General features: G+C 35.4%; 1 protein-coding gene across 2 annotated transcripts in view; it reads left to right on the top strand.

The window, feature by feature from the left end:
* Positions 1 to 14,225, top strand: part of LOC123561380 (fasciclin-2-like) — a 121,130-nt gene that overhangs the window by 16,252 nt on the left and 90,653 nt on the right. The gene's annotated exons all lie outside the window — the stretch shown is intronic.

Below are 14,225 nucleotides of genomic sequence, written 5' to 3'. Positions count from 1 at the left end.
TTTAATTTTTTGAATTACTTCCCTTTTATGTTACTATAAATAGCTTATTTTGAAATTTTTTTATTGTTGGTTATAGGGAAAAATCGAGACCACTTTTCTGTGGTACAACATGGATGGTACCTCCAACTTTAGGTATATTTTGATATACCTGTACCTGGTAAGGATTTTTTTGTGGACTTAGAATTTTTTTTGGAATTTCTTCCCTTTGTTGGTTCTGTCCTTTGGGCTTCAATAGTCAAGTCCTTTAAATTTTGCTCCCATCCTCTGATGTAACTCTTCAAGTGTATATTGCCTCACTTGGCACAGCTCTTGTATCATTTAGTTACCAGGGGCTGCTGTCTGGATTCCTTATATAATATGTTTGAATCAATTACAGTGACACTTGGTATTATAAGTTATTTATTTAAACATGTTGAAAATGTATTCATGTGTTACATTTTCACATGTTATTTTAGCACTGCATGCCCAGGAAATGTTTGTTTGGATACCATTAAAACATGGGGAGTGATTCCAGGTTTTTTTATCATTTCAAAGCAAAACAACAAAATGCCTGGTGTGTGTATTCATGTTGGTCCCTCTGATTTAACTATCTAACTAGTAGCAGAAATTAAGAGATTTTCAACTTTGTCAGACTCTGTTTATTTGTTAAAGGGAATACTAATGGAACATAAGGTCTTGATAATCTCTGGTTTATAACCAGTAGAATTGGATTTCACTATAACATGTTGTATTCGAGACATTTTACTTTCTTTCTCACCTACATACTTGGGTCGGATGGTGTCTGTGTTTACAGGTAGATGTCAGCAAAGTTTATAGGCATAAGGCTTGTCGGTACTATCTCACTTCACAAACTTGAAATATTGTCAAACAAATTTTTCATATATTTCATCATTACCTATAGAATAGATGAGTAGTATGTATATAAGATAGAGGAAACAGATTGTTCCTAATAGCTCAGCTCTGTTAAGACAGGTATAAGCAGGAATCAATGCCAACAAAATCTGTAGAAGGAAATGAAAAAAATATACAAGAGGCACACTTACCGATTGAATTCCTACACAGCTTGCATCCATTGAATGAAGTAAAAGTTTTCTTCTCTGTTAATTATAGTTAAGTGTGCATGTAATAATCATAATGATTGCAGCAGTACTGGGTGGTTATATAGCCAGAAATACAATCAAACTTCATTCGCTCAAATTTGGATAATTTAGACACCGCCCTTTGCTCAAACTCGTTGTAAGATCCCAGCAAATTCTCTGTATAATGTTAAGTTGTTTGATGGCTCAAACAGTTTATAACTCAAACAAATTTTGCTGGTCCCCTTGAGTTCAAGCGAATGAAGTTTGATGGTTTAGAGCAGTTGATTGTTCAGTCCAGAGGTTGATAGGGTCATGGTAGTGCATTCCCCATTAAATACTAGTACTGGTATTTCTTGGGTAGTCACTAGTGTGAAAGGCAGTCCTTGAGGTACTGTAAAATCATTTAACTTCTCAGGCATAAAATTTTTTGGTTTTGGTCAAAATGGCAATTTAGGGGATATTAAGGTAGTTCTGCATGTTTGATAAACCGGAAGTGATGGCGTAACGTCATTTATCCGGAAAACGTAGAATAAAGCTTGGATTCAGCGTACAGAAACGAAAATCATTTTCTGAATTAATCGAAACCCGTGAGTAAATTTATTACAATGGCACAGTTGCTATATTTCTAAAGTCAAAATATGATATTAAAACATATAACACGTTACAAACTTCAAAATAATGTCTTAATTTGCTTGAAATGGCCGGTTCACTTTGATCATGGTCACTTATATAAAAAAAAAAAGCACACGGACCTATACATTTTATTTCACCAAATAATAGGCCAAACCTGTATTTACAACTGTGATAAGTTTCATAAAAATCTACAGGGGTGTAAAATTCTTTTTCACACCACTCGCCCTGCAGGACTAGTAGCTAGTAAAATCTACTCGCCCTTAGTGGACAGTCACTCGCCCTAATAATTGACATTTTGAATACTGTCACGTTTTATGGAAGGAGTATTATGTACAACAAGCAAATTTTAAAGAAACACATAGCTCGTACACTACGTTTCCTTTTTGATTATTCATTTTTGTTACTCTTAAATTTCCTTTTCACACCAGACATTTTTCTTTCACTAATTTTGTCACCTCCACCATCAAGTTGCTCTCCATATAATAACTGCATCGATAGTAAAAATAATCACAGTCTTACCCCTACCGTAGTTTCCCAAAGTGTCAGGAAAGTATTAAACATCAGTTATTTTCATTTTCTCAAGACTTATTTCCCGAAAAATAATTATTTTGAAAAGTGTCTTAAAAATATGGACACCATAATCATCATCCACCTACCCGTCTTGATAGCGAAAAAAAAAATGTTGAAGATCATCGGTAATTATTCTGTTGATAAACTAAGTAATTGGCCTGTTTTCTCCATCAATTAACATACCCTCAAAGAGCTAAAAGAAGTGTGTCGGTATTATGACATCTGAAGTGGAGATCAAAGCGGTATTGTTGCGCGAGATTGTCATGGCATTATGTCATATTAAAGTTTTCGCACCATGTGACCTATTTGCCCTCAAGGAATTTACATTATCGTTTGGGAAGAATATTTTATTAAAAACAATACATGTACAAAGATTCATTTAAAACTTATTTAAAACCGCAACAACATCATTTTGTTTTATTTTAAAACCACATTTCTATTTACGTCCACGAGGTCACGTACCCTATTCAGCCGCACTAACAGAAACCTTTTTACCAAACAAATCGTTTTACTCAATGTATTTAAATTACTGTTGCTTTTTCATTATTTAAGATTTTTTAATTCTGTTTTTTGTTCTTTCTGGTCAAAAGTCTGAATTTTATGCCCATTGTATGTATCATTTATTTTCTCTTAGAAAGAAATCAGTAATTAAGATCGCACTGTTTGAAATTTAACAAAAGATTATATGAAAATTCGACCGTTTTCATACAAATTTGCTTACATTTCCGTCGATATTTTATTGAAATCTTAATAGAATTCAAATTGTATTACTTCTCAAGCGGTGTTGAAAAACTGAAGCGATAATGTTAAAAAATGAATGCACTACGCGGGTTTTTTGTGTACTTGTCGATAAACAAAACAAAGTAACGGAGATGTAAATTTGATATTACGATAGGTCGCATGTGCTCTCGGAATGGAAAATTACCGGCATAACGTTTGATATCTTTACGATTCGCAGGTAAATTCCAGTCAATCAAAGTAGCAACTGAACTATCTCAAAGTTTGTTGACGTTTTTCAAGATGTAATTTCTGAATTTCATTAAAGCAACGACGTAAAAACCACTAGCCCGATCGGTCGAGTATACAGCGAGATCCACTCGTCCTATCCAGACTTTAACTCGCTAATGCGAGCGAGCGAGTGGAATTTTACACCCCTGATCTACATTGTAGAAAAATGTCTATTCGCGAAAATGTTATGAAAGTTATGATTTTCCCATAGACTCCCATTATAAAATATTGCGTGAGGTCCACATTTTTCAAATCAGTCTAGCAAAAAAGCAAGCACACGACCCTAACTTTTTTATTTGCTGAACTTTCTAGGTATATTCTGAAGTTTTTATAGAGTTTAATCGAATTCTACATTGTAGAAAAAATTCTGATCCAAACGTGCAGAACTACCTTAATTTATAGATTTCAGCTTTCGAAAATAAAATGAATGGAAATTTTACTTGTTCATTGGGATTAAATTTCGTGGATTGACATAACCATGAAATCCATGAAAATTAGTTCCCCACGAATATTAATGATTTCACAGTAATCGTTATCTCTGAGTACTATAACCATAATGCTGATATGACACATATAAATGGTATATTGTGAAGTAAGTTTTTTTTGATAAAATGAACAAAATCTTCTAAAACCATTATGAGTCAACATAACTAACAGGATGAGTTTTTCCTATTTGTGAATTTGTTGTTAGGTTTTATGTTCCATCTCATTTAGCATACTGATACCACTATTGTAAAATTTTATGTCTAGAATTGCCAACTGCTTCTGGAACACTTGTCATCCGAAAGCTCTGTTCTATGTATAGAATTGCCAGCTGCCTATGGAACACTTGTCATCCAACAGCTCTGTTTTATGGCTAGAATTGCCAGCTGCCTATGGAGCACCTGTCATCCAATAGCTCTGTCTTATGGGTAGAATTGCCAGCTGCCTATGGCACACTTGTCATCCAACAGCTCTGTCTTATGGCTAGAATTGCCAGCTGCCTATGGAGCACTTGTCATCCAACAGCTCTGTTTTATGGCTAGAATTGCCAGCTGCCTATGGAGCACTTGTCATCCAACAGCTCTGTTTTATGGCTAGAATTGCCAGCTGCTGCCTATGGGGCACTTGTCATCCAACAGCTCTGTTTTATGGCTAGAATTGCCAGCTGCCTGTGGAGCACTTGTCATCCAACAGCTCTGTCTTATGGCTAGAATTGCCAACTGCCTGTGGAGCACTTGTCATCCAACAGCTCTGTCTTATGGCTAGAATTGCCAGCTGCCTATGGCACACTTGTCATCCAACAGCTCTGCCTTATGGCTAGAATTGCCAGCTGCCTATGGCACACCTGTCATCCAACAGCTCTGTCCTATGGCTAGAATTGCCAGCTGCCTATGGAACACCTGTCATCCAACAGCTCTGTTTTATGGCTAGAATTGCCAGCTGCCTATAGCACACCTGTCATCCAACAGCTCTGTTTTATGGCTAGAATTGCCAGCTGCTTATGGCACACTTGTCATCCAACAGCTCTAGCTGTTTTATGGCTAGAATTGCCAGCTGCCTATGGCACACTTGTCATCCAACAGCTTTGGTTTGTGGCTAGAATTGCCAGCTGCCTATGGCACGCTTGTTATCCAACAGCTCTGTTTTATAGCTAGAATTGCCAGTTGCTTATGAAACACTTGTCATCCAACAGCTCTGTTTTATGATTAGAATTGCCTGCTGCCAATGGAATATGTTTATTTGTTTATAAAAAAAACTTGTCATTCAACAGCTCTCATGTTATGTCAGGCATTGAGCATTAAATTCAACAGCCCTGTTTATAGGCAGGTAATTGTCTGCTTATGAAAGACTTGTTATCCAACAGCTCATAAGTTTGATTTTTGGACATATCAATGTTTTACATGATAATTTGACAGAAGACAGTTTGTCCTCCACCTTTGATTTATGTTTGGAACTTTGTGAGAATCAACAACATGGTACAAGCTTATGTTAAATGGTATCAGTAGCATATCCCAAAATATAGTCCGATTTCGAGGTCAGCAATGTTTTTGTACTTTTAATAATGGGATGGTCCGTTATTTAGGTAGTGTTATTCAGTATGATAGTGGTTCTTACCTAAATAAGGCAAGGTAAATCATGCTGATTTCCTTAATCGGCAGATGAGTCTATAAATGGAACCCTCAAAATTAATGTCAAAATCAAACTATAGTGGTGAACAAACAAAAGTAAATGCATATATAAATAGTAAAGAACGAACAAACAGAAGTTAACACATGTATGATTGAAAACATGGAACCACTGAAGATATCTTTTCATTTCAAAATGCAGCAATTTGCTGGTAACATGATATGATACAAGTAAGATGAAAATTCAAGGTATTAAATTTTCTTTAATGTTGATGGCAGATTATAGTTTATAGGATCATTTAGTGCATTTTATTGCAGTAAACACCTTTAGATTTCTCCATACCATCTGCTGGTGTACAACTCCAGCATTGGATTCCAGTCTGTTCTTTCATGATCAATAATATTTTCACTTAATTGCCTTCAGAATCATAAATGAATTCTTGATTAATACCACTGAGGGTTCTACATTTCATGGTTTTATGAAAGATTCATCCTTGTAGGCTTTACTTGTGTTGTGAAGTTGAAAGTTTCTGGTGAAACATAATCATAAAATGCAGTCCTGTCATAAAATGGAATCTTTAGAGATCTGTATAATTTTTAAATATTTGATAGTAGTTCAGAGTTGTGTCTGTCTTCCTGGAAAGTTAAATCTCCGCGGAGAGGCTGCAATATGATGTATCTCCGAATGCAACCGTGCTATTGGTCAATTTTAAACATATATGCACAGAGACAGCCAATCAGATGCTTGTGTTTTTAGACTGGTTTCAAAACTCACTCATGTAATAGCACGGCTTTTGCTCAGGTTAATTTGAAATGAAATAGCCATCTTTTTGTCAAGGAATCTTACTTTTTAAAGGTGTTGTATGGGGGTGGGGTAGCATTGGTCTTATGGGTTTGAGCCCATTGGGGTGACAACTAAACCTTATAAAGTGCCCTTTATCAGACAGATATTTATATTCAATCTTTCATCATAGTCAAGCTAAAATAAATTTAAAAAAGAAGTATTGTTAACTGATTTATACTGTATTTTGTACTTTTTTTGTAGACTTTAAAATTATTGATATTTGATGATGTCTATTCTGCATTTTGTAATGCATTATTTTAGATGCTATCAAAATTTTGATGTAAATTCTGCTGAACTTTTATATAAGTTTGTGTGCACCCAACAAAGTGCTGTTTCTGGTGTGACTTTTGTTTTGATATAAAAATGCATGATACTGTAATTTCCGTAAACATTTGAAATGCCAGTATGCCATGTTTTGTAAACATTTTTAAAATATCGGAACATGCATACAGGTTTAATGTTAACAAAACCTTGTGCATGCTGGGAAAACATCTACACCTTTTTGTTGGATATGTAATTTCCTGGAAGGCTGATAAATTGATATTAAATAGCTTAAGTGAATGTGGAATTTTTTTGTATTCTAAATTGGTTCTAAATATATCTTACAGTATGGTTTGTATGAAAATTAAGAGTACTGAAATGAACATGAGGGTACTGAAACATTAGGGTACTGAAACACTGGGGTACTGAAACATGAGGGTACTGAAACACTAGGGTACTGAAACATTAAAGTACTGAAATACTGGGGTACTGAAACATTAGAGTATTGAAACACTTTGGTACAGAAACACTAGGGTACTGAAACACAAGGGTACTGAAACATTAGGATACTGAAACACTAGGGTACTGAAACATTAGGATACTGAAACACTAGGGTACTGAAACATTAGGATACTGAAACACTAGGGTACTGAAGACTAGAGTACTGAAATACTGGGGTACTGAAACATTAGAGTATTGAAACACTTTGGTACAGAAACACTAGGGTACTGAAACACAAGGGTACTGAAACATTAGTGTACTGAAACATTAGTGTACTGAAACATTAGGATACTGAAACACTTTGGTACAGAAACACTAGGATACTGAAACACTAGGGTACTGAAACATTAGAGTACTGAAACACTTTGGTACAGAAACATTAGAGTACTGAAACACTAGGGTACTGAAACATTAGAGTACTGAAACACTAGGGTACTAAAACATTAGAGTACTGAAACACTAGGGTACTAAAACATTAGAGTTCTGAAACACAAGGGTACTGAAACATTAGGATACTGAAACACTAGGGTACTGAAACATACTGAGACACTAGGTTGCTGAAGCACTGGGGTACTGAAACATTAGAGTACTGAAACACTAGGGTACTAAAACATTAGAGTTCTGAAACACAAGGGTACTGAAACATTAGGATACTGAAACACTAGGGTACTGAAACATACTGAGACACTAGGTTGCTGAAGCACTGGGGTACTGAAACATTAGAGTACTGAAACACTAGGGTACTAAAACATTAGAGTTCTGAAACACAAGGGTACTGAAACATTAGGATACTGAAACACTAAGGTACTGAAACATACTGAGACACTAGGTTGCTGAAGCACTGGGGTACTGAAACACTACTTGGGTACTGAAACATAAGGGTACTGAAACATTAGAGTACTGAAACACTAGGGTACTGAAACACTGATGTGCTTAAAAAACACAATGGCACTGAGAAATAATGAGTACTCAGGTTTGCTGGTATTTCCATTGGGCAATAATTTACGTTTTGTTTACTTTATTGAGGGTACTGAAATACTGAAAGTATTGAAACATGAGGTTCTTAAACATGGTCGACCGTGGTGATTATTGACTATCAAAAACTGTATAAATATGAATTTAAAAGGGTTGTGAAAATACATGACCATGACAATAATTATTGTAGTCTATATTTTTGCAAGTCAGTCATTTATTTGTCATAAAATAGTTAAGATGACAACATTTTATAGTCAGACTATGAAAGTTTTCCTTTGAATCTGTCTATAAATGCAGGAAAACTGTTCTATAAGTAAGGAAAACCTTAGGAGCCAAATATTCAACCATAAAAAAACGTTGTGACCATTGTCAACCGTGGTGATCATTTCATCTGGGTGGGTGGGGCTTGACTGAGAAGTGACAATACTTATCAAAGTTTAGACTCATAAATGCAGTGAAGGCCTTTTTTTCATGCCTTCCTGACACAACACAAGGTTATCAGATTTACTTGAGACATACAACCATGAAATAAACAAAATCCCTATTGTTTGTGTGGGTGTAGCTGGGAGTAGAGAGAAATGATTATGCTTTTGCAATCCAAAGGTTAACTACTTGCTGTTATAATTCACTTCCAGAAATGCAGTAAAACAAACAAAAGTAAATTGAACAATCTTGCAATAATCATCATGAAAATAATGATCAGCAATTTTACACTGCCAGGAAGATCAAGGCTATATGCAACAATTGATTGCAGCAACGAAAAACCTGAATTGTCTCAACAATAATCAATGATCTGTTAGAGCTATATGTGGAACAAAACTGCTTCCAGCACATAATATAGGCTGTTTGTAGTCCCTTGGTGAATGATAACATCCAAGCTTTTTCAGGGAATAAATGATATATATTGATATAGTAGGCAACTTCAACTCTTACAGACATTGGGGAATCTGTGGTAGACATTTTGATTTCTGCTTTGAATGAAATATTATGTATTGTTGACCCAATGCAAAATTTTATGTATATAGTTACACAGTTTCAAAAGTTTTGCACTGTGATGATGTTAAGTTACAGCTTCAAGAAAATAACCTTAACATAAGTAAAATTTAATGTACCATATAAATATGGTACACTCATGAATTATTCAGGTTTAGAGATTAAATTTATTCTGGTTTAGAGGTTATTTTTAGTCACATGATTTCCTAGCTTTATAATGCACAGTCAGGACTACTGTAGCCATCCAAGTGACATTTTGTTGCAGTTAATTAGTTAATGACTTCCAATTATTGATAAATATGTGGGGTAATTTGTCATGGCTTTGGCCTTTTCACTGATGTGCAATAATTAGCTCTATACTAGGACGGGATATTAGTCAGAAGTCCTTGTGAATATAGTGTCTCCACCATCATTGATTTTCTACATGTTTAGAGTGCATAGCAACTTGTATTTGAAAACAAAATTGATTATTTCGGATATATCTGTTTCTTTGATGCAGCATTAAGTAGAAGCAAATAACACAAAGGAGAGAATATTATATTGTTCCAAAGACATTTGTTCTATTCCTTTCAAGATAAGCCATAAAAAAATTAACAACTTTTGTTTTCCCTAATTAGCATAGGGAGAAATTTCTAAAGGGATTCAATTTGAAAATTTTGGAGTGATATTATATGGCCATTTTCAAGAAAATTTTTGAAATTTAATTGTGGTAGAGATATTTCTCGTTTCTAACCGTGGGTGTGGGCTTTAATATAGTTGGGCATTGTTTGTCTAAGTTGTCAGTCATGTACATGTGTATATTATTTTAAAGGCACTGACCATCAGATTTTGGCTAAATATTATCTTTCTTTAGAATTGAAGTTTGGACATATTATGAACATTAAAATATAAGTTTTTGTTTCTAAACTATCTTAAAAATGCCAAACCAAGAAGAAAAAGATGCCCACGTCAGGAATCGAAACCAGGAAAGCTTTTCTACTGTCTTTACCAATACCGCCAGGGAGGATTACCTGTTAAAGCATTTAAAATGTAGATATTTATAATTAAGGTAGTTTATCTTGAGTAAAGTGTTACAAAAACTTTTCGATTTTCATTGTTACATTTGGTAAAAACAACTAATTCTCATGTCTTTCCATAACATAATTATAGTCTGTCAGTAATTAAGTTTTATAGCTATGTCACGGTACGGACTTGGTCACGTTAGGAGAGAAGATGTGCCAGGCAGCCGGTTAGCTCAGTCGGTAGAGCACTCGCCCTGTAAGCGAGAGGTCCCGGGTTCGAGCCCCTGACTGACTGCACATTTTTCTCACCCTGTGACATTTGGCGCCCAACATGGGACCGTGGCATGCTTGCTTGGTCAGTCTTACGACGCTTGCAATATTATGTACCTCCGGAATTCGAGGATGAATTTGCAATTTGTGGGGTGATTGTCAGGGTACGAACTTGGTCATGTTAGGGGAAAGATGTGTCAGGCAGCCGGTTAGCTCAGTCGGTAGACCACTCGCCCTGTAAGCGAGAGATCCCGGGTTCCAGTCCCAGACTGACTGCACATTTTTCTCACCCTGTGACAGCTATCTTAAGAAAATATAGCTTTAATTTCCTGATACCTATTTTTTTATTGTCCTGTTATCTGTAAGCCAGTGCCTTAGGATGGAGTAAGGATTTGAACCTAAATTAGTGTGGTGACATTCCCTAACAACATAAATCTAGCTGCTCCCAGAAAATTAAAATAAAGAAAAATAATGTGCTTTTTGGGAAAAGGAAACATTTAGGGTGAGAGCTATATGACATTAAATTTTAATGATCTAAAAAAAGGTTGTTAGTTGTCCTTGAAAACTAATATTAAACAACTTTCTATTGAAATGAGCTGCGCCATGAGAAAACCAACATAGTGCGTTTGTGACCAGCATGGATCTAGACCAGCCTGCTTTTCCGCTCAGTCTGGTCAGGATCCATGCAGTTTGCTTTCAAAGCCTATTGCAATTAGAGAAACCATAAGCAAACAGCATGGATTCTGACCAGACTGCATGGATGCACAGGCTGGTCTGGATCCATGCTGGTCGCAAATGCACTATGTTGGTTTTCTCATGTTGTGGCTCAAATATATAGGTATATGTGTATCTGTATTAAATGTATGGTATTTATGTTGTATTCATATTCATTCATGGATGGTTTTTTGAGACAAAGTCATTGAGGCGATAAGAGAAAAAAATATGGAAAAAAATCTAATGTTATAGATAAGTTTAAGATACGAAATTTACTCTTCACAGTTGAAACTTGTATCTATTATAAAGACCTATGCAAAAAAATATTTATTCATAAGTTAAAAATTTGGTTAAAAATGGTTGTTAGAACAGGTTTGGCTGTATATACAAAGGTTTTTGAACATTTGACAAAGAAATGTTGATATTCCCTTTCACATAAACCATTCAGTTGTTAACATTGATAAACATTATTATTAACTTGTGTGATAAACATGATAAACATATATTAACTTGTGTGATAAACATGAAATAGAAATTAACCCTTCTCAATTTACCCTGGACACAATTGATTCTGCTTTTGCGACCAGTGTAGATCTTGGTCAGCCTGCACATCCATGTAGTCTGATCATAATCTGCACTGTTCTCTATTCAGTCAGTATCTTTTTGGTAAACACCACTTATAACAGTTAATGGTACTGCCCAAATTATTTGTTATATTTTGATTTTTGATCACTTTTAGCCAGATGCAACAGGTACAGAGAATATAATATTAGTGATTTGGTGTTCATCACTTTGGGAGGTCAACAAGAATTACCGTATACTGTTGATAACTGCCTTATTGCTCTTATACTGTTGTTTGTTCCCCTGACAATCATAAGGGTATATTGTTTTACTGTGATGCCCAGTTTATACAACAGTGCATTGTACTTCCACAGAACAATCTGAAAAAGTCTGTTCCAAGTTTCTATTTTGAGTTTTATTGCATAAAAACTTGTTAATTTTGGAGAAGGGTGGAAATTTTGTATTTCCTGACACTTTGTGTCAGTTATTTATAGCTGGTGCAGTAATTATGACTAGCTTCCAGTCACTGTAATTCAGGAGGCATAATGATGTATTCATTGTCTGTATACTCATTGGAAGCAACCAGATTCCTGTTGTTAGATTAAATTTTATGCACCTTTTGATAAATGTGCAGTATTGTAGCCTTGACCTGTAGAGTGACCTACCCTACTGTTGCATGTCAGTACTGAGTAGTAACACAGGAATATACTGCAGAACTAGATCTGTTGTTCTTAGAACATAACCTTGTTTTTAGCTCATCTGGGCAAGTTCAGGTTGTGCAAGACTCAAGACCTATTATCCATCACCAGTTTACTTTTAACTCATTGGAGATCTTATTCTGGAGCAGTCTCCATGAAACTTACTCACCATGATATTAAATGCAAAAATGCCGCAGTAACACCGAAGTTATCCCCCTGAAGAAGACCATATGTAGCTGAAATGTTGGTGAAAAATAGTGACTTGTTTAAAAAAGTTTTTAGCTCAACTGAGCACAAAGTGCTCATGGTGATCTATTGTGATCATGCTGTGTCTGTCGTCTGTTGTGCATCCGTCTGTTCGTTCGTCGTCAACAATTGTGTTTAGACAACATCTCCTCCAAAACCATAGAATGGATTTTGATGAAACTTGGCCATGATGTTCCTTGGGTGGTCCTCTGCCAGAGTTATTCAAACGGCTCCACTTGGTTGCACATAGGGGCTGCCAAAGCTAAAAATAGAAAAAAACTTCAAACAACATATCTCCTCCTAAATCGATGGTCCGATTATGAAATAATTTCACACAAATAGTCCTTGTGTCACCTTCTACCAATACTGGTAAAATTTTACCGATTCGTCAAAAAACATGGCCGCCAGGGGGTGTGATTACTTTTTCCTATTATGTATTTAGTGGAAACTTTAAAAATCTTCTTGTGTGAAACTGCTGGTCTGATTTTGAAAGAATTTTACACAAATGGTCTTTGTTTGACCCTGTACCAGGATTATTCAAATTATTTTGATTCGTCAAAAAACATTGCCACCAGAGAGCGTGGTCCCTTTTCCCTATATTTATATATATTCGAAACTTTAAAAATCTTCTTGTGTAAAACTGCTGGCCCGATTTTAGAATAATGTTACACAAATGGTCTTTGTGTGACCCTCTACCAAGATTGTTCAAATTATACCGATTTGTCAAAAAAAAACATGACTGATAGGGGCGTGGTCACTTTTCCATATATGTTTTTTCTGATTCGTAAAAAAAAACATGGCCACCAGAGGGCATGTTCACTTTTTCCTGTATGTATATAGTGGAAACTTTAAAAATCTTCTTGTGTGAAACTGCTGGCCCAATTTTTAGCTCACCTGAGCAGTTCTCATGGTGAGCTGACATTTGAAAGTGCTTTTTCTTGATGCGTACATGGCGCTAAATATCACATTGACGTTACGTCAACATAATATCGTTGTGATGATTAAAGCATTGTTAGTCATATTAGAATTATTGTTACAATTTCAACATTTAAACAAAACCGCCAATATAGTAGCATAAAAATGGTCCAGACTAATTATTTAAATGAATTAGAGACATTTTCAAATGATTGGGGTGACACTGGTAAATACTTTAAAAGCGTTATGGAAGAAGGAAATGAGGCACATATGTTATAAATAAACAAATTTTTGATACAAAATAGATCGGATAAAAGTGTGGTGGCGATCCAGCTGGCTTACGGAAGGTCGGTGGTTCTACCCAGGTGCCTGCCCATGATGAAGTAATGCACGTAGGGGCTCCTGGGGTCTTCCTCCACCATCAAAGCTGGAATGTCGCCATATGACCCCAAAAAAAAACTGTTCAGCCAGTTCCTGAGGCATTGTGTATTATTTTTACTAAATACTGTAAAATCATTTAATTTCGTGGGCATAAAATTTCGTGGTTTTGGTTTCGTGGGGTCGTGATTCGTGAAGTTTTGAACATAAAATGAATGGTAGTTTTACTTGTTGGTTGTGATTTAATTTTGTGGATTGACTCAACCACGAAATACATGAAAATTAGTCCCCCACAAATATTAATGATTTCACAGTAGTATGTTTTGCTGTTACTAGGACAAATGGATTGGTATAAAGGGTTTATAAAAAGAAATCTAGGGGTGTAACTTATCTAAAAGACAAAATATTGGTTTGAATCACATTTTCCTGTATTTCCCACCGTCCTGGGAAACACGAGTTATTGATGATTT

The sequence above is a fragment of the Mercenaria mercenaria genome, chromosome 10 (assembly GCF_021730395.1).
Source record: "Mercenaria mercenaria strain notata chromosome 10, MADL_Memer_1, whole genome shotgun sequence".
NCBI lineage: Eukaryota > Metazoa > Mollusca > Bivalvia > Venerida > Veneridae > Mercenaria > Mercenaria mercenaria.
This window is presented reverse-complemented; position numbering and strand designations above follow the sequence as displayed.